Raw genomic sequence first — 20,357 nt, forward strand, 5'->3', positions numbered from 1 at the left:
CACAGTTTCAGGCATTCACTGGGGGTCTTGGAACAAATCCTCCATGGATAAAAGCAAGCTATGGTATATCCTCTTAACCTCTGAGCTAGCACACAGTAGGTGATTAGTTACTGTGAGCATGAATGAGTGAAGTTTAACCTGATGGTGTTGTAATCTATGGACAGGAGGGGGTACAAAAAGGATCTGGGCCCTCTTTTTCTTCTGTTAGTATAGTGCCTGGCACATTAAAAGTACTCATAAAACATTAGCTACAAAAATGAACAAATGAGTGAATCCTGTATTTACCCTAGTTCTAGTTGTAACAGTAGAATCCTATCTACTCTGCCAAGTTCTAGAGATATTGTGTTACATTCTGGGGACCCTCCCAGCCCAAGGAATTTCACACTGTGTCTACAAAATACCCCAGTCTCCAAAGAAACTACATTTCAGTTCCAAGTAGTTGTACCACAATCATAAACACAACCACAAAGAATGGAAACAAATCACCGAAACACTATGAGTGGGAGGCCCAACTCCTCCCACCAGTCAAGAACATTTCCAAACAAACACAAAGGGGCTTACACCTGCTCCAGATCTTGCCAAAAGAATAGAAAGAAAGGAAACCGGAGAAAGTCAGACTGGCACCAAGTAAGAACCCAGTGGGGCCAAACAGGAAGTTTCCTAGAGGAGGAGAGATTCCAGGGATTAATGGTGGTAGGAGTTTGACCTAGTTCTACTATCTTTAAGGGATATAATCACATGGTCCAATGAGTCATACAATTGAGGCACATCATTTACTTTTAAGCAGAGAAGGTAATAAGAATAACAACTGACTTTTATTGAGTAATTATTGAGTATGAGGTTCAATGCTAAGCATTCTTTAGCATTAGCTCACTTCCTCCTCATGGCAGCCCTGAGACCTGCTAAGACTGGGCAGGCAGGTAATCAAGTCATGGGAATCAGCAAGGTAAGTGAGAGAAAGGTTATGGTGAGCACAGTACCAAAGCTGAGGGCAGGAAGTTCAGATGTCCACAGGCAAAAGACCCAGCACAGGTGTCTGCCGGACCTCCAACTCCTTAAGCTGATAACTCCCAGACACCAGAGTCATCTGGGGAAGTTTTCAAAAGACAACTTTCTGGATCCCTCTCAGACTGACCAAATCTGCATTTCTAAGAGCAGGGCTTAGACATCTATATTTTAACCTATATTTTTAAAATCTATATTTAAAAATCTCTATTTTTGAAAAAGCCACCCTGAATTCACTCTCATTCGTGTGTAAGTATTCAATACACATGGGCCCTTAAGGAAAGTGCAAAATGTTAAAGTGACTCAGGAGCCTGTGTTGGCTTGTTCCCAAACTGCTTTCCTTTAATACCAGCTCTACCTGGTCCCATGGCTTCTGAAACCCCGGCATTTTGGGCCTGTGGAATTGGTGTTTCTCTGGGCGTTTCTCAGTTTGTGAATCTGAGTCAGTCCGCAACTCCCTGGAATTAACTTGGCTCTCTTTGACATTTAGTGCTACCCCCAGTGGCTCTGTCCTCCCACCCAGCCTTTGCATCCAGCCAAAACAGTGCTGAGCCCCATTAGTGAGGATGAGGGAGAGGACACTTTGGATTCACAGTACCAACAATCAGAGCATCATATAGTAAGATGAGGGCACTACAAGATCTGACCCAACCAAAGGCTTGAGATCTACTTTCTCTTAGGAGAGGAATGAGTCCCTTAGCAGTCCTGAGCCCACAGAGAAGAGGATGCAAGTGAGGAGGAGAATGAGAGGTCCGAGCTTGAAGGTGGAGCTGGGACCATCTCAACAATGCTCCCAGGTTCTGAGTCCTGTTCTTGAGCCTTCCTTCTGCATCAGTATCCATCTCCACCAACCCCTGTCTCTGGTTTTTACTACAGACAAACCCCTCTGCTGATTCTTGGCGACCATCCATGACCCACAGACAAAAATAGACCAGCTGGCCTCTGCAAGCACTTTGCCTTCACTGATGAGAAACAAACGCCCATTTGGTTTACTTTCCCTTCAAAAGTCCAGGAAGCCTCTTGACAGAAGGTACTGGGAAGGTTTAGTGAAGGCCAAGGATTTAAGTTTTGAAATCTAAACCATTTGACAGGTCCTGTGAAGGTGATGAAAACCAAGAAACTTATGGTCAAGTTGAAACCCTCCTACTTTATGTCTTGCTAGATATAGTAAGACATTCATCAGAATTGATTACATGCAGAAAAAATTCAAGTACAGTGAAGCAAGTTTGTGCTCCACAGAAGAAAGAACTTTCTAATAGAGGCTTCCATCAGATGAAGAGTCCACCCTGGAAGGTGTGAAATCATTTTCATTGGTTATGACTCCAACTCATATCTGTCAGCCATGCCATAGGTGTGAGGTTGGAACAAGATGAGCTTTGAGATATCTTCCAATCCCTAAATCCATGACTCTGTGATCACTATCACCATAAACCTTGAAGGCTTAACTGAGTACCTTTTCCAAATGGGGCTTGCACCAGAATACAGAGAATAAGTGGTTCAGAAAAGGCCTAGTTGAGAAGCAGAACTAGTAATATTTGAAGGGATATTTCTGTGAAGTGCTGAGCTCACCATAACTTACCAATATATAATCCTAGGAATATTTCTGGATGTTTCAGTTATTGAGAATCCAAGTAGCCTCAGCTCTGAGCAATGTCTGCTGATCAGCTCTCTTTTTTAAAACAGTATCTGTCTTGTATATGTTCTTTCCTCTGTCTGCAAACACTCTGACCCTAGTTATCTGCATGTTTTGCTCCCTCTTTTCCTTCACGTATTTGTTCAATTGTCCCCTTTGTAGTGAGGCCTTCCTAGACTATCTTATTTACACAGACTGCTTTTAATGGTGGTGTTTAGACCATTTATATTTAGTGTAATTATTGATATAACTGGGTTTAAGTCCACTCTGTTGCTATTTATTTTTAACTTATCCCATCTGTTCTCTGTTCCTTTTCACCTCCCTTCCTGCTTTTTTTGTATATAGAAAAACATTTTTTGTGTTCCATTTTAGCTATTTCTCATGGGGTTTTGTTTATTTTAGTGGTTGCTCTAGAAATTACAATATGCATTCATGACTTATTACAGGCATATTGAAATAATATTATAATATTATATCACTTCATGTATGGGTAAGAAACATACAATAATACTTACTCCCTTTCTGGCTTTCATACTATTATTGTAATATGTTAATTATTTCTACATATGTTATAAGCCCCACAAATTGTTAATTTTTGGTTAAAAGTCAATTGTATGGACTCATTGAAGTTCTATTCAATGACTTATAATCTATTACTATTATTTTTTTTTTTATCTTCTAATTGTTTCCCATTTGGTCAGTAGGAATCCCTTCAAGTTATCTCCTGTGTCCTTTTGGTATGTCAGTACTTTGTTACTTTTGGTAACAGGCCCTAGGATCATTTTATACTTCTCTGCCTAAAATCAGTCATTTCTTCAAGAAGCCTTGATTCATTTTAGTGCAAGGTGATATTCATAAACCAGGATCTGCGTACTCAGTGTGCTCCTTCCTACAGGAGTGTCATTCATTGCTTCTAGGCCCCTGTCCTCTCAGTGGACAGAGCAAGGAAATATGAATATGAATATGAATATGAATAAATATACACACACACATGCACATCTATATCTATTTCCATATCTTTCTATTAAAAACCATGAGATTTCACCAATACCTCCAATTCTAATCCAACATTTCAGGGTTGATCTTAGCTTTCCCTTTTCCATACTTATAACTCCCTTCACTAACAGTAAGAGAATTGGCTTTCATTATCCTCAATATATTACATATTTGCTCAATCCACCTATGTGTAACCAATGTCCTAACTACTTTGGGGCCAGTCCTTGGTCCTGTAGTCCCACTGATTCCCACCAGGGACATGAAGGCTAACTTGTTGTCCTTGTGCACCTCTAATTCTGGCTGGCCACATTGGGGAAAAAACCTAGGCTCTAATGAAGGGCTCAGTAGCCCTAACATAGAAGCAAAAGAGATGGTTGGATTGATTTGAGACTGGTGACCTGTAAAGAAGAAGAATTGGGAAAGTTAGGGACCTTGGATGTTAAGAACATCATATGCCATCATATGCCATCATATGCCATAGGTTTCACGTAGGATGTGGAAAAAAATGTGTTAGGAGGTGTGTTGCATTGGTAGAAAACTGGAGATCCTGATAACAATCAGAGAATAGGTATGGTGGAGATTAAGTTCTCTGGAGAACCCAGTCATTTCCAACTAGCTAGCCAAATGTCTGATTATATCTACACATGAACTGGGCTACAGTGATTCCACTGGAACTTTTACTGTCAAGTGGGTCCCATCCGGGAGAATTGCCATTAAACATTTTTCCAAACGGGTTACAGGTGCTTCCCCTCCAGTAAATTAAATCCCTAATAGCAGAACTAGAGGAAGCACGTGTATACTCATACACAGACTGAATATAATACTGGCCCCCAATCAAAAATCATCAGGAAGTCAGACTTCAAGGCAAGCTCCTGTCCTGAAATGACTCTTTCATGATCAGATAGCACAGGTATCAAAGAGAAAAGGCATAGATGGAGCTTTTGCAAGTTTCTGAACCCAGAAGGGATGAGGTTCTGAGAGATCAACTGGAAATTGGATCAGTCAAACCTGAATAAATGAGTAAGTGAGCTGGGCCTTGCAGACTGAGTAAGATGTCTGTAAATAAGAAGGAGAATGAATAGAATTCACATGGGAAGCAACTAAATCACAGATCCAGAGCAAGACACAAACACACCAGAACTGTGTGACAGAACACTGGATACACCTGCTCCCCTGGAGGTGACATACATCAGGGCCTTGGCAGAGTCACGTCTCCATCCAAAGGTGGGTGCTTGGTGCCACTTGCCAGTATCTGGGTTGTCAGTTTCCTTCTTCATTCCCTATGGGTGCTTGTCAAAATCTCCCCTCTCAGAAGACAGCCTAGCTGGCTTCAGTAATAGACATCGAGGTAATCAGTCATGAACTTCCTCGATCTACTGTCTCTGCACCTACAAACTGTTGCATTTTTTTAAAATTTTTATTTATTTATTTATTTATTTTAAGTGATCTCTACACCCAACATGGGGCTCGAACTCATGACCCTGAGATTAAGAGTTGCATGTTCTATGTGGCTCAGTCAGTTAAGCGTCTGACTCTTAGTTTTAGCTTGGGTTGTGATCTCATGGTCCTGGAATTAAGGACCCACGTTGGGCTCTGTGCTCGGCGCTGAGTCTGCTTGAGATTCTCTCTCTCCCTCCGCCCCTCCCCCTGCTCACTCTCTCACTATCTCTCTAAAATAAAAAATAAATAAATAAAGTCTTTAAAAAAAAAAAGAGTTGCATGCTCTACCAGCTGAGCCAACCAGGCATCCCCAAATTACTGCATTTATACCTACTCACAACACCTTCCCTTCCTAATCACAGGAAGACATATCCTGTCCAAGGCTAATTCTTCAAACTACACTCAGGATCCCTTCCCGTCTCCCCACTGAAGAAACATTCTTGCCACAGTTATCACCTTCAACCCCTTCCATGCCTTTTCAAAAGTCATGAATAGGTAAATGTCCCATCAGGAGCACATGAAATATCAATATTATATACTTTAGCTATTGCCCTTTCTTTATCTTTTCTTGAACAGCAAAACTTGTTCTTGTTGTTAAACATCATCTTACATGTTTCTCTAATTATAAAGGTAGTACATGATCATTATAGAATATTTGCACAAACTATACTGAAATGAACCTTTGTAATCTTGCCACTTCTTTGTGGGTTTCCACGTGTATAGATCTATGTCTAACACTTAATAGATGATGTTTTAGCGAGTGCTTTCTGTGGGCCAGGCTCACCAGGATCCAGTGAGAGACTTACCCACAGTCGTGCATTGAGTCAGTGGCACATTCTAGACTCAATCCTAGGCAGTCTGGCTCCTTATGCTTCTACTTTTCACCCCAATCAGAATCATACTATACGTAGAGGGAGCATTTTTCAGTAACACAAAATGTTTTAGAAATGTGATTTCTAAAGCATAACCAAGATTGTTATATAATAGATGGTCAGTTTCCATTTGGTCATCAACCCACCACACTTTTGCTCCCAGTCCTCACCACTCAACAACACAAACCGACCCCACAAGTGTTAAAGGTAACCTCTTCAATGCCAAATCCAATGGACGCTTTAGAACCCTTCTCTTTCTTGACTCTCTGGCAATATTTGACACCATTATCCCTTCCTTCCTTCTGTCATTTAGTCAGTAAGTATTTACTGAGCACCAATTATGCTCTAAGCACAGTGCTCAGTGTCAGAAACCTTCTCTGTTGATTTCTGGGACATACTCTCCTTTGCTTTCCTCCTCCTTCTCTGACCATGTTTTCTTAGTCTCAAACTTCCTGGTCTTCTGGTCCTCAGCCCTGTGCTGGGGTCTTCACCATTGTCTCTCAGCCCTGGGGGTGCCTCAGAATCCCCTGTCACACGTGCCTGGAGATTCTGATTCAGGGGGGAGCCCAGGCATCAATATTTGAAGATGCTACATGTCCTTCATTCAATGGTTGCTTTTCCTCTTGTGTTCCTCATCCCAGGAAATGGCATACCTCTCCATCTACTTTGAAGCTAGAAAATCTTGCTTTCTCCTCCTCCTCCAATTAATCTCTGTGTCCTGTTGTTTCTACCCACCTTCCACGTCTCTCCATCTCCACTGCCATTACTTGTATTTGGCCCGTCATCATTTCTTACCTGGATTATTAAAATGCCCTCCCAGGTGACCTTGCCTGCAACCTTGCCTCACTCCAATCTCTTTGTTATTTTTGTTGTTTTTCAATAAAAACAGCTTTGCTGTTTTTTCCTGATTATATAAATACTACAACATTAATATAAAAATAAGACTATCTTACAAAGATAAGAAAGAAACAAATGATCACCTGAAATCCCACCACCCTGAGTCACTTCTATTCCTCTGTCAACCTTTGAATGTTGCCCAATCATATGAGAAAAGTCTGAACCTTGTCCCTTTCTGGGATTCAGATGCCACAGGATGGCCTTGAGGGAAGAATAATTTCAAGTAGAAACAAAGAAGACCCAGAAAGAGTGACCACCTAATTGTACAATAATATCATAGTGCTGTTTTGTTTTGAGTAGAGGGCACTTTAAAAAAAAATACTTTTTTCCATACCTTCTCTGCTCTCTCTCCTCCTGCACCCCACACCCACCGCAGTGAATCAATGCTAAGAACTCAGCATGTATACTTTCCGACATTTTCTTCATGCTCACATCATCATATATTGTGTTTGGCTCCTCCTAACAGTGACTCAGCTCCCTTGACAGTTTATTCTCACAAGTACGAAGTCCAGGGCCCCATACAGTGGCCAGGGAGCCAGGTTCCTTCCAATTATCTGCCTTGCAATCTTTCATACTGTCATAACTTCAAGGCCATAAAACGGCTGTAAAAGCGCCAGCTATCATATCCTCATCTCAGATAAGGAAAGGGGAAGGCTGCTTTCCAGCCCTGGCCCTGGCCGCGGACATAGCAGCCGCTGGGATGTTGATGCCCGGCAAGAACCCTATTGCCATTTATGAACTCCTTTTCAAGGAGGAGGGACGGTGGCCAAGAAGGACGTCCACATGCCTGGCAGATGAGAGCAGGTAGAAAAGAACGTGCCCCATCTTCACATCGTGAAGGCCATGGAGCCCTTCAAATCATGAAGCTACATAAAGGGAAGGTCTGCCGGGGGACATTTCTACCAGCCCCTGACCAGCCAGGGTGGCCAGTGTCCCCACGCCTGCCTCCACCTGCGGGCTGAGAGCGTGCCTGCCGCTCTGCCCCACAGCATCCTGGGACAGGCCATGGCTCAAAGGTCTAGAGGGAGAGCCAGCTGCCAGACTCACCACAGGGCGAGTGACAGGGACACGGACCGACCAAGCCCTGGGCTCCCTGCTGCGACAAGCTCGCTGAGGCCAGACCTGTGTCAGCAACTGAAGGCCAGTTTAGAGGCAGGTTTGGTTGTGGATGTGGTCAGCCACCTCCATCAAGCTGGAGGAGAGATTGTTGTGTGTTGAATAAATCTGTAGGCAGAAAAAGAAAAGAAGGAAGGAAGGAAGGAAGGAAGGAAGGAAGGAAGGAAGGAAGGAAGGAAGAAAGAAAAGGGGAAGACCAGGAGCAAAAAAGAACTTCACCAAACGCTCGGTCCAAAGCTCCCATTATATCTCATTGGCCACTCCTCTCTGCAAGATGGGGCAGGAAAAAAAGGCACATACACACACACACACACACACACACACACACACACACACACGCTAACACACAAAAGATTTTAGGGTTCTTGTTTTGCTATTAGCAGCCAAATTGGATCAGGGGACACATACACTGTTGCATAGAGCTCTTCCTACTTAATCACACTTCATGGAAATCCCTCCAAGTCATTTAGTATAGATCTAGCCTATACTTTTTATTTTTTTTATATTTTTAATTTTTTTAAGATTTTATTTATTTATTTGACAGAGAGAGAGAGAGAGAGAGAGCAGGAACACAAGCAGGGGGAGTGGGAGAGGGAGAAGCAGGCTTCCCACTGAGCAGGGAGCCCGATGTGGGACTCGATCCCAGGACCCTGGGATCATGACCTGAGCCGAAGGCAGACGCTTAACGACTGAGCCACCCAGGCACCCTAGCCTATACTTTTTTAAATGGCTACGTTACTCCTCATGGTAGGAGCACACTATAATTTATTCAATCATTCTCCTAAAGATGGGCATTCATTTTGTATTCAGTGTTTTGCCAACCATAAACAATACAGAAATAAACACCTTTGTACATGTATCCTTTCTACCATGATTTATTTCTACAAGCTGGGTTCCTAGCAATGGGACTGCTGGGTTGAAGGACATAATGTATTAAAATTTTATAGTCTTTCCCTGATTGCCAAAAAGTTTGTAGCAATTCACATTTCATCCAACAATGTTATGAGTATCTGTTTCCTCTCCATTTTCACCTGTAGTAGGTGTCATCACTGTTCCTAATTTTTACCAATCCAAAGGGTATAAAGCGATATTACTTTACTACTTTAATTTTAATTAGCTTTTTTAGATGTACTTATTGGACATTGGGATCTTCTCTTCTATGAGTTGTATATTCACGTTATTTACCCATTTCTACCAGATTTGTCTTTTCTAATCTGTTTCTGAGAGCTCTTTGTATATTATGGATATTAATCATTAATTAGTATAGTGCAATTTGTATACTAATACACCATATAAAAATTGTATTGGATCTTCTTTGTGTACAGAATAAAATCTAAGTGGCTTAATAAAGCCAGGTGTGCTGTCTGAGCAGGAGATGGTATTTAGATGCCTTTGATAAGAACAGTTAGGCACCTCCCTTCTCACCATGTATCTATTTGCATCCACTGATTCACACAGAGGTTGAACAGTCCAGCCTATGAGAAAGGGTCTGACGCTTGTCCTGGCTGGATTTCACTCATCCAATGGACTGGGGCGGGGAGGGGCTGGTGCCTGAGGGAGGCATGATTATAAGCAGCGAAGGTGGGGAGGTGGTGGCGGGGGTGGGGGCTGGTTGTCAAGAACTAAGTCATCAGAGAGAAGAAGGCTTCTGGCCCCTTGAATCAAATCCAGCACTGGGGCCAGAGTGCCCAAGCCAAATGGTATTCTGGGTTCATGGCAGAAGCTAACACTGGAACTTGTCTCTCTAGCCACTTTGGCAGCATGTGCGGCTCCTGGAAGGAAGGGGGCTTCTGGGGAAGTTTCAAAAGCTGTTACAGTACAGTCAAGAAGCCTCGCTGTGGAACCTTATTTGACCTGGACCCAATAAGAGCAATAAGAGCATTTCCCCAGAGCATTTTCTAGAGCAGTGGCAATAATCTCTGGTCTTTCCATGCAGCAGTGATGCTCCAATGTCAACACTATAAAGCTCAACAGACTGCCCGGTATTTGTGCCAATGATAGGCCGAATCTTCCAGCCTTTACGTTGGCACCCTCGTCACAGCATGAAGGCCTGGGACTGCAGAATTGCAGCTTGGCTAGCCATGGACAAGTGATAACCCAGACTATTTCATCAAAACATGGAAGTACTCCCTAGTGAGTCCCCTAAGTACTTGGTGGAAAAGACCCTGAAAATAACTTTGATTTTCTGTCAGAATCTTGACTTCCTTTAGACAAGCTGGTGGGATGCAGAGCTTGGGAGAGTGGGATATTGATGCTGGTGGGGTTGCCCCTCCACACACTGACTGGTGAAGCCTGAGACTGGTCACCTTCATTCTCACTGTACATGCTATGACCCCTGCCAACTCTCTGGCCTCACCTCCTGCATTTTCTCTGTCCCTCTCTAAGTTCTGAATATGCTAAACCAGTAGTAAACTCCTCCAAGCACCATACTTTCTTTGTCTACTATAACTTTGCAGATGGAGCTCTCTGCCCCTGAAACACCCAACCCCTCAGCCACGTTATTTATGGCTAACTCCTGTCAGCCACTACCTCCTTCAGGAAGCCCTCCTTGATTCCTCCCATCTGGGCTTCAGGTCTCTCCTTAATGTTCTCAGAACATCCTGTATGCTCCCATACCCCACTCCTTCTAGAGTGTGAGCTACTTTCTTCAGCGTTGAGTACAGTGCTTGATATATCATAGATGCCCAGTAATGCTTGTTACCTGAGTGAATTAATGAAAGAAAAATTAAATGTCCACATTTCACTTATTAAAAGAGCAAAGATAAGGGGCACCTGGGTGGCTCAGTCGGTTAAGCGTCTGCCTTTGGCTCAGGTCATGATCCTGGAGTCCTGGGATCGAGCCCCTCCTTGGCCCTGCTCAGTGGGGAGTCTGCTTCTCCCTCCACCTGCTCTTGCGCTCTAGCTCACACATTTTTCTCTCTCTCCCTCTCAAATAAATAAACAAAAATCTTAAAAACAGAGCAAAGATGAAAACAGAGATAATAAATAAATAAATAAATAAATAAATAAATAAATAAATAAAATCAAACAGAGATAATATGCAGCCTTGGCGGTGGTGTGGTGAAATAAGTGTTATTGCACACTATTCGTGGAAGGGCAAATCAGTACATATTTTTTGGAGGGCAATTTGGCACCATACATCAAGACTTTCAAAAATATTCCTCCTCTTTTGACCCACTGGTTCTATTTCTAGTAATTTATGTTAAGGAAATAATCAGAGGCATAGACACTTATGTACAAGGATATTAATAGCTGTGTTATTTTTAATGGAAAAAAATAAAAACAGTCTAAATGTTGAACAATAGGGAATCCGTTAAGTAACTTATGATTCATCTGTACGTGTAGACGTTCTACAGCCATTAAAATCCATTTTTCTCAGAATTTCTGCATGACGGGAAATTTCTCATGGTCTAACATTAAGTGAAAAAACACACAAAACTATATACGTGTCATCACCCACATTTTGTGGTTACGAAAGGAGATATGCCCAAGATGTTAGCAGTGGTGGAATTATAGTCTTTTTTTCTTCTTTATGATTTCCTTTACATGTTTTCTGTACGTATTATTTTATAGTTAGAAAAATGGTTTTAATTTTTTAATGAAAGAAACCTGGTAGGACAAGGTAGTTTATGCTAAAAGCAAGATGAGCAAGTGACCATAAAGTCACATTCACACAGAATGGCCAGGAATTGCACCCACTCTTGGTTTTCATGACATGTAGCTATAGCCTCGTCCTCTATAACTTTGGTGATGTTTGAGAGGGGAGTGCAAGATGAACAAAGGAGAGAGAGGGGACTTGAGAGACTTTGCATGAAACACTTGTCATATTCAAAGGTTTCATGGACAGTTTGTGGGTGGGGCAACTCAGAGGCCATGACAGTTAGCATCCCATACCCTGTGCCCCCCGGGTCCCCCTTTCTTTTATCTTCTCTTGTTTTCTTTTTCTTTTCTTTTCTTTTTTCTCTTGACCCCTGTTGAAGAAAAGGCCGGAACAACCTAAGTCTTGAGAGGGTTTGCAAGGCAAGGAGGAAAGACTGTCCCACTCACACCAGCAAGTTGGGATCATCACTTCTGTCCCCAGGAGTCCGTGATGACCATTCAGGAATATCCGACCTGCCACAGGCACAATGGGGTCAAGAGTGTCTCAGTTCTTTTGACCTGATGGAGGAGGGAGACTGGGGTAGGGATTGAGGAGCAGAGAAGAAGGAATAGGCTCAGATGTTAGATAGTACAGGAAGTCAACCCAATAATTACAGACGCTTCAAGCAGATGATCAATGGACATTTGACGTGCAAAAGCTAGCTTCCATGTGTATCCCTTTGGCCCCCAGTTCATTAAGGGCCTTTACATTCCTTATTTTATTGGATCCTAACCACAACCCTGTGAGAGAGACACTAGCTTTCTTTTATCGCAGGTGAGATCATTGAGGCTCAACAAGATGAAAGGATTTGCCCAAGGTCTCTCAGTTAATAAGCGCTGGAGCTGGAACCTGGGACTTCGGATTCCTCTTTCTTGTTTGACACACTAAGCTGTGAGGGACACATTCTCATACAAGAACCCACAAATAATATTGAAAAGTGAGAAGAAAAATAAAAGTGTGTTTACTAAAAGTTGGTGCATGTGATCTTAACTTTCAAAATTATTTTTCATTTCTCAGCTTCTATCTTCAATGCCACAGACAGGGTCAAGGCACCGCCTCTGGGCCTTGATTCCAGGTCTGTGTTGTGTGTGTTGTCCAGGCACACCTGCAGAGCTTGGGCTTAGGGGGAGCTCCTGGGGTGGTCCTGTTTACCAAAAGCAGTACTGAGGCATGGGCCATGTGGCTTGTGTGTCCTGGACCCACCACTGGTTCTATGCGGAGGAGTCTCTGGACGAGCTACCATCTTGGATAGGCACCCTGGGTTCAGGTTGATGCCCCTCCAGATGGCACTTCCTTAGAGGAAAGCACAGTGAAGGCCCACATCGGGCACACCTGTTCATCGAGCTCCATTTCAGGTCCTGCCCTCCCACTGTGCTTCAAACATGCACAGAAATGAAACGCTGGAGCTACTTTTGGTCTAGTGCTGTATAATGTTCCATTTAATTCTCGGTCCCCCCCCTCACCATGGAGTGACTGTCTCCATTTTATAATTAAGGATTTGTGGAATCAGGGAGGTCAAGCAACTTATTTAAGGAACCATGACTCATAAGTGGCCCAGGTAGGACTCGAGCCCAGCTCCTTCTGGCAATAGAAACCAGGCACATCTCAGCGTGCCACCCAGCCTCCTCGGGCAATGGGGGCTCTCTTAACACCTCTGCTCACTGTGATCTATCAAAGGACAACCAACTTGAATGTTTAAAAGCTGTACTACCACTGCCGATGAGGTAACTGTACACGAGGAAGCATTCGTAGATGATGCGTGAGACAGAAGAAAGTTCCTTTTTTTTTTTTCAGTCAAGCAGATTTGAAATCCCCCCTTTTTAGAAAACCTTCCTGGCCCTGCCTGAATCCATTTAGCTTGAGAACACCTTACCTCCCTCCTTCCCTATCTTAACCTCCAAATGACTTTCCCCTGAGACATCAGCGGTGGGCAGAAGCGTGTCAGCCCAGTCACATGGCAACTGCCTGCGTGTTTGCCTGGGAGAAGCTGTCACAGGATTTGGGCCCACGGAAGGCAGGGGCCTGGGCTGCCTGTGTCACTGTAGATAAGGCCGTGAATCCCAAATCAGCCCTGAACCACCTGCACCTACCCCTCTCTCCCTACCAATCACCTCTCCAGGGAGAACACCTGAATCATCCGTCAGCCTTCGGGAAGTTCACTTCTTGACCAAAACAATAGCAGAGTCTCTCCTCAGGAGATTTTCAGCCTCGGGTCAGGAAAAAAGAGTTCTTTTCATAGAGTTTTCTCCTTCTGATCTGCTGTATAACCAGCTCTGGACTTTCAACTAGAATCACCTGTCTTCTCCCACACATACGGCCTCTGTGCGCTGTGTCCAGTCTTCAGCCCTCCTGTCGGTGATTGGGGGCCCAGGTGAGGTCGACGAAGATCACGCCTAAGGCACAAAGTGGAGGCCTGACTCCATCGCTATCTTTCCTGTTGCTTTGCTTTTGGACATTTTGGTGCATGTTTATCCAGTCTCCTCCAGTAAACTGGGATGGAGAATGGGACGGATGGGAGGAACGCTAGTTCACAAAGCACCTCCACAGCCGGCTCCTAGATGCCTCCTGGGTCTTGGGCGTTTGACCCAGAACCCTCCCCCATCGCCACAGCAGCTCCGAGGGGGAAATGCCTCTTCTTCGTTGTATCTTTGCCTCCAAACCCGAGGCAGGGCTCCAAATTCAGTGCTCGGTGCTGCTGACCAGAGAAGCAGAATCTTCTAGCTCTATTCACCCTCCAGGGACCTCCCAGGTTAGCCGACAGAACTGCAGGCACGGGCATGGCTGGTGACTCGCTTTTACGGTGCCAAGGAATGGCAGACATGACTCCTTTGAGGGGTCACAAGCCACTCATCCTCCTCCGGCCCCCACTCCTCTGCCACCATCACCACCCTCCCCCCGCCCTCCCCGGACTACGCTGCCTTTCTTCCTGGGAGCAGGGGAGTGGGCCTCCCATCTAGAGGCTCTACTATATCTTTTTCTGGGCAAGTCTTGCCCCCACACGTCCCAGCCTGGGAATCTCAGCAGTGCATTGGTGCTCACTGATGGCTTGGGTTGGCTATGGTACCGACGCCCGAAAGAGGATTAATGAGCTTCCCGGGCCTGTTGGTTGACTCTGCCTTGGGAAGCCGCCCAATCCAAAGCTGGGTCTATCCCTACCGCAGCATGCTTTGCTATGACTCAGAGCTGCATTGCAAACGCTGAAACTACTACCACCATATTCCTCGGGGTGACAAATTCTCCCAAATGCCATCACTTCCTTCCATGGCAGTGTCACAGCCAGTCTGCAAGTCAGCATGAGCCCTAAGGCTCTGGGCGTCAGGTGAGTCCATTTTTTTTTTTGTTACTTCTCAATTATTCCTGCTAGGGAAATCGATAGTGGTGTGGTTAATCCAAAGAGACAGATTATCTAGAAATTTAAATAATTTACATCTCTCTCTGGAGTGTGTTAGGTGATTTATTTGTTTTAGGCAGAGCATTTACCTTCCTAATGATACTTAATTTAGGGTAATGAGAGAAAGAAATGGCATTCCATCCTCCCAGATTAGTTAGATAGGCAGCTCTGGAGGTGCAAGAGAAGGGGGAACCAGTGGGGCAGGGTTATGAAACAATGTGCTCAATATTCACCATGGCCAGTGGAACCCCCCACTCACTTCCTACCGAGACTGTTATGTGGGCTCACTGTTTTTGCTCTCAGGGGTAGGTTTGCATGTCTTGCCTTGTTCCCATGTTCCCGTCAGAGTAGAGAGGCCTGCCATCTTGGGAGCCACAGAGGAGCAAATCAGGGAGGGAAAGAAGTGTTTCTTATGTACAGGAACTTGGGAGCTGTACCCCAAAATAAAAGGGTAGGCTAGAATGTTCCTTGTCCAGTAAGTATGGGAAGATACCCTTGAGAGAGAGAGTAGGCTCTGGAGCTCATGGATGGCCAACTCCCTGGTGCCTTTTCTAGGATATCAGAACTCATAGCCCTGAACACCAGGACACAAAGACTCCAGTGAGCAGAGAGGGGGACAAGGCAGGCAGGTAGAGTGGGAACTATACAAGATTCAGACTCAGAAGAAAAGGGTTGCCTCTTGTCGGTAACAGGATCTTAGGCAAGTTATTAACTGCTCTGACCCTACATGTGCTCATGTAAAGAAATGAAAGCAACAACAATAATCAGAGTTAGAGCTTACAGATGAGAGGCAGCTAAATAATAATGGTTATGAAAGTATTCTGGAAGCTGTAAAGTCCTGTGCAAATTTCAGTTATTACCATAGCTCTGACTTGCTCCACGGACCTGGGCAACTCAGGGGATGTGCCACGTTAGAGTTTGGACTGTGTGTTCTGCACATAAGGGGCATATTCAGGTATGTTCCACAGTCCTCCCTTATTCACAGGGATTTGTTCCAAGTCCCCCAGTGGATGCCTGCAACCACAGATAGTACCAAACCCTATACGTACTGTGTTTCTTCTCTACACATACCTACCTATAATGAATTTTATAAATTAGGCACGGAAAGAGATGAACAACAATAACTAGTAATAAAACAGAACAATTATAACAATATATCGTAATGAAAGTTATATGGATGTGATCTTCCTCTCAGAATCTCTCATTGTGTTGTGCTCACCCTTCTTGTGATGATGTGAAATGAAAAGATGCCTCTGTGATGAGATGAAGTGAGGGGAATGACACAGACGTTGCGATTAGGCTACTACCAACCTTCTGATGATAGATCAGAAGGAGGGTCATCTGCTCTGAGACCGCAGTTGGCAAGGGGTGACTGAAACTGCAGAGAGCAAAACCATGGATAAGGGGGGACTACTGTCCTTAATCACCGCTGTTCTCACTCTGACGTAGGTAGAGATAGCACAAGAATCCAGCCTTCCTGTGCGTAGTCTTTTCTCAGTTTCCTGACATTTGGATGAATTTGTTAATGATTCTAGATCTCGACCTCTTCAGAAATGCTTGGCAGTAGAATTACCATCTACTTTGGAAGCCAGGTTGGAATCTGCCCAGACTCTCAATAAGAGGGTACTTCTAAACACTCTGCGTGGGGTCCTTTGTCCAAGATCCTTTCTTCAAAGGATGGGGAGGTGGTAGGAACATGGGGGGGCAGGGGGGAGGGGATTAGGGGAGTGATAGCCACTGCTGATCTTAAGCTTTCCCATGGACTGTTGTCTTTTCCCAAAGAGGAGAGAGAAAAAAGGATCGTGACCAAAGGGTCAGGATGCCCTGACTTTTCCTTCCCTAGTCTGAACTCTCATTCCCATCTCTCATCTTGGTCCCTATCTTTCTTCTGACCATGGCTCCCAGCCCTGGCTTTAGTGTTTCTGTTCTCTTGTCATCTTATCTTAAAGCCATAGGGCCTCTGGGATCAAATGACAGACTCCTTCAGAGGAAAAATAAAATATGTGCTCTGGGACCAGCGAGGTAATGGGCAGGCTCTCATTGTGGCTGAGAACAGGGGCAATAAGTTCACCTGGACATTGTCAAATAGGCTACTCTCATTTAGGTTGAATCTGGCTATTCCTAAATCTTCACAGACTTGTGTTCCTTACCTGTCTGAAGCTGATGGAATCTTAATCCTCCTTCTACATGTGGTCGTCAGCAACAATTAGTCCTTCACCTCAGGACCTTTCGGTATCCTTCAATCACTTACCCCCCACCTCCTTCCTACCCTTCATAGGGATGGCAAATGTCATATTGTCTCCAGTGAACATAGTGTTTCTACAAATAGAATTCTTTTTCTTTAAGTTTATTTATTTGTATTAGTAATCTCTACACCCATCGTGGGGCTTGAACCCATGATCCTGAGATCAAGAGTCACACGCTCTTCTGACTGAGCCAGCGAGGCGCCCCTCCACAAAAAGAATTCTTAATTAGGATTTAGTAAGTCAGAAATTTTCAGAACGTTCATATACTGTTGTACATTGAGTTCCCTAGGAGGAAAGCCTAATGTGCAGATTCTTGTGCAGGTGACTTTGGGGGAGAATGCTCTAGAAGAGTCATGAGAGGAGGGAGGGGAGCAGGATAGGGAAGGGGAAGAAGTTAAGCAGAAGTGTGGTTTTCAGGAGAAATGTAGCCTCAGACTGGTCCTTCTGGGAGCTCCAGAGTACAAATGGCACCACAGTTTGTCCTGTACTGAGGCAAGGAGGTGGGTGCTTTTGTTTTTCCACAGCAGTGGGTCACTGGCCCGTAGGCTGTGCAGGGGTGTCATTCCCAAACATGCGGGGAGGCGGCTCCAGCGGGTCAATGTGTGAGTTATTGGCAACACCTACAGGGGCTGGAGGAAGGACTCCTCTGACTGTAAAAGGGATCCCAGGGGTAACAACAGCCTCCGCTACGTACCCTCAGACTCTTTAATTCCAGTCCTGGAATTCTGCCATACTGAAAGAATTCTAAGTATAGAAAGAAAAAAGAGAAAACAAAGATGTTTGCTGCAGTGTCATTTATGATAAAACATTTCAAAATGCAAAAACAAAACAAAACAAAAACCCCAAAACCTGAGTTTCAACAGGACAGGAATAAGTAAATTCATTATATAATGGTATAATTAAGTAAATAAATTACACACTTGCATGGTATTCTTTGCTCCACAAAGCCTTGGCCCTTATCTCTCTCCCTGATTTTATCTGGTATAACTCTTCCCCCTTGATCCCTATACTCTCACCAAACTGGTCTCCTCTCTGTTCCTCCAGGATGCTGGGCTTGCTACTTTCCCAAGGCTCCTGCACCTACGTTCCCTCTGCCTGGCACACTCTGTGCATGACTGCTCCTAAATCAGTCAGGGCTTAGGTTCCATATCTCAGAGAGGACTTCCCTAAACACCCATCTTCAACAGCCATCCTTGTCACTCTCTAACACATCACCCTGTTTTATAGCTCTTATCGCTCCGTGGTTTGCTCATTTATTTCTTATCTTTTACCTGTCTTCCCTCCACAGAGCAAAACCTCTGTGAAAGTGGCAATCTTGCCTGTTTGGGTCACTGCTTTATTCAGAGCCTGGAGCATAGGAGTTACTCAACCGATAGCTGTTTGATAAGTAACTGAACATATACACAGTTTAAAAAATGCTTACCAAAATTATACAATAAAATGGAAAAATGACCAACATCTACTGTTAAGTGAAAACATCATGATGTAAAATGTCATATGTTATATCATTATATCCACATGGAGAGAACTTCTGCTTCTGGCCATAATGGAGTAACAGGGACACCAAGAATTTACTTTCTTAACTTAAAGAGCTAAAAATCTGGACAAACTATGACACAATGGTTTCAGGCCTTGGATGATAGTCAGTACATGATTGTGGTCCCTTAGAGAAGGGAAAAACAAAAAAACAAGGTCAGTCCACGATTGCTTCAGCTGACTAGCTGGAGACAGTTTCCAGGCTGCAGAGTGTGGAGGCAGAACCCAAGCAGCCTGATGGTCTCACTAAATCGAGAGATTGGACTTCAGGGAAGCCAAGATGGCTAGAGTTTGAGAGGCAGCATATCAGAGAGGACAGACGTACCCAGATAGAGAGCTCTGAAGGAATGTAGAGCAAGTGTTTGGCTGAGTACTGAATCATGCATGTGTGAAAGAATCCCACAGCAGGCGGATGGGAGGGGTGGCTAGAGAGTGGGGGCACAAGAATGGAAAGCAAGAGCTCCCCAAATTCCTGGAGCCCACAGAATTCTGTTCCCCTTAGCCAGAGTGGAAAGACCTCATAATACACACAGCCTCAGGGAGAGTCCTCAGGAGGGCATTGTCATAGTGGTGGTGCTAAATTAGCTCTAAACTCACAGTTGCTCAGGATCCACCCTAACAAAGCTGAAAACAAGCCTTGCAGGAATCAAACTGACGCTAAGTTACTTAACTTCATGCCAGAACCAGTAGCACACCACTTCAAGGATTACAACCAAACCTAGTACCCAACAGTGTACAATTCACCAGGTCCCACAACCAAGCAAAACTTGCCACACATACATCAAAGTAGGAAAATACTATCCACAACAAGGAGAAAAATCAGTTAGTAGAAACAGACCCAGAAATGACAGAGATGAGGGAGTTAGCAAACAAGAACATTAACACGCTATTTTAAACCTGCTCCACGTGCTGAGGAAGATAGAGGGAAACATAAACACAATGAAGGGAAAAATGGAAGATGCAAAAAGGACTAAATAAAATTTCTAGAGATGGAAGATGCAATACCTAAATGAAAAATATACTGACTGAGATTAAAAACAAATCAGATAATATAAAAGATCAATGAATTAAGGACACAGCAATAAAACAGTCCAAAGGAAAAAAGACTGGGGGAAAAAAAAAGAGCTTCAGTTACCTATGAATCAGTAGCAAGTGGTATAACATACCTGTAATTTGAGTTCCAGGAGAGGAGGGGGAATGGGAAAATGTTTTGAAGAAATAATAGCTGAAATTTTCCCCAAGTTGTTGAAAACTATAAACTCATAGATACAAGCAGCTCAACAAATTCCAAGCAGAATAAACATAAAGAAAACTGTATGAAGACACACCATACAAATTGCTAAAAGGTAGTGTTAAAAATTAAAATCTTAAAAGTAGCCAGAGGAAAAAAGAATGTACAGAGGAGCAAAATACAAGAATGATAGCACTCTTCTTGTCAGAAACTTTGCAAGTTAGAGACAGCAGAGCCTCTTTATGATGTTGAAAATAAAAACTATCAACCTAGAATTCTATACCTGATGAAAATACCTTTTCAGAAACAAAAGCAAAAATAAATGCTCTTTCAGACAAAGAAAAGCCAAAAGAA

At 43.8% G+C, this 20,357-nt stretch overlaps 1 pseudogene; it reads left to right on the plus strand.

Moving 5' to 3' along the window:
• The first annotated feature begins 7,543 nt into the window (after positions 1-7,543).
• Positions 7,544-13,996, plus strand: LOC114225945 (small ribosomal subunit protein eS10 pseudogene; annotated as a pseudogene).
• Positions 13,997-20,357: the final 6,361 nt, after the last annotated feature.

Source organism: Eumetopias jubatus, unplaced genomic scaffold (genome assembly GCF_037043125.1).
Source record: "Eumetopias jubatus isolate StellerSeaLion01/CBP00866 unplaced genomic scaffold, mEumJub1_p1.0 scaffold_12, whole genome shotgun sequence".
In the NCBI taxonomy this organism is placed as follows: Eukaryota; Metazoa; Chordata; class Mammalia; order Carnivora; family Otariidae; genus Eumetopias; species Eumetopias jubatus.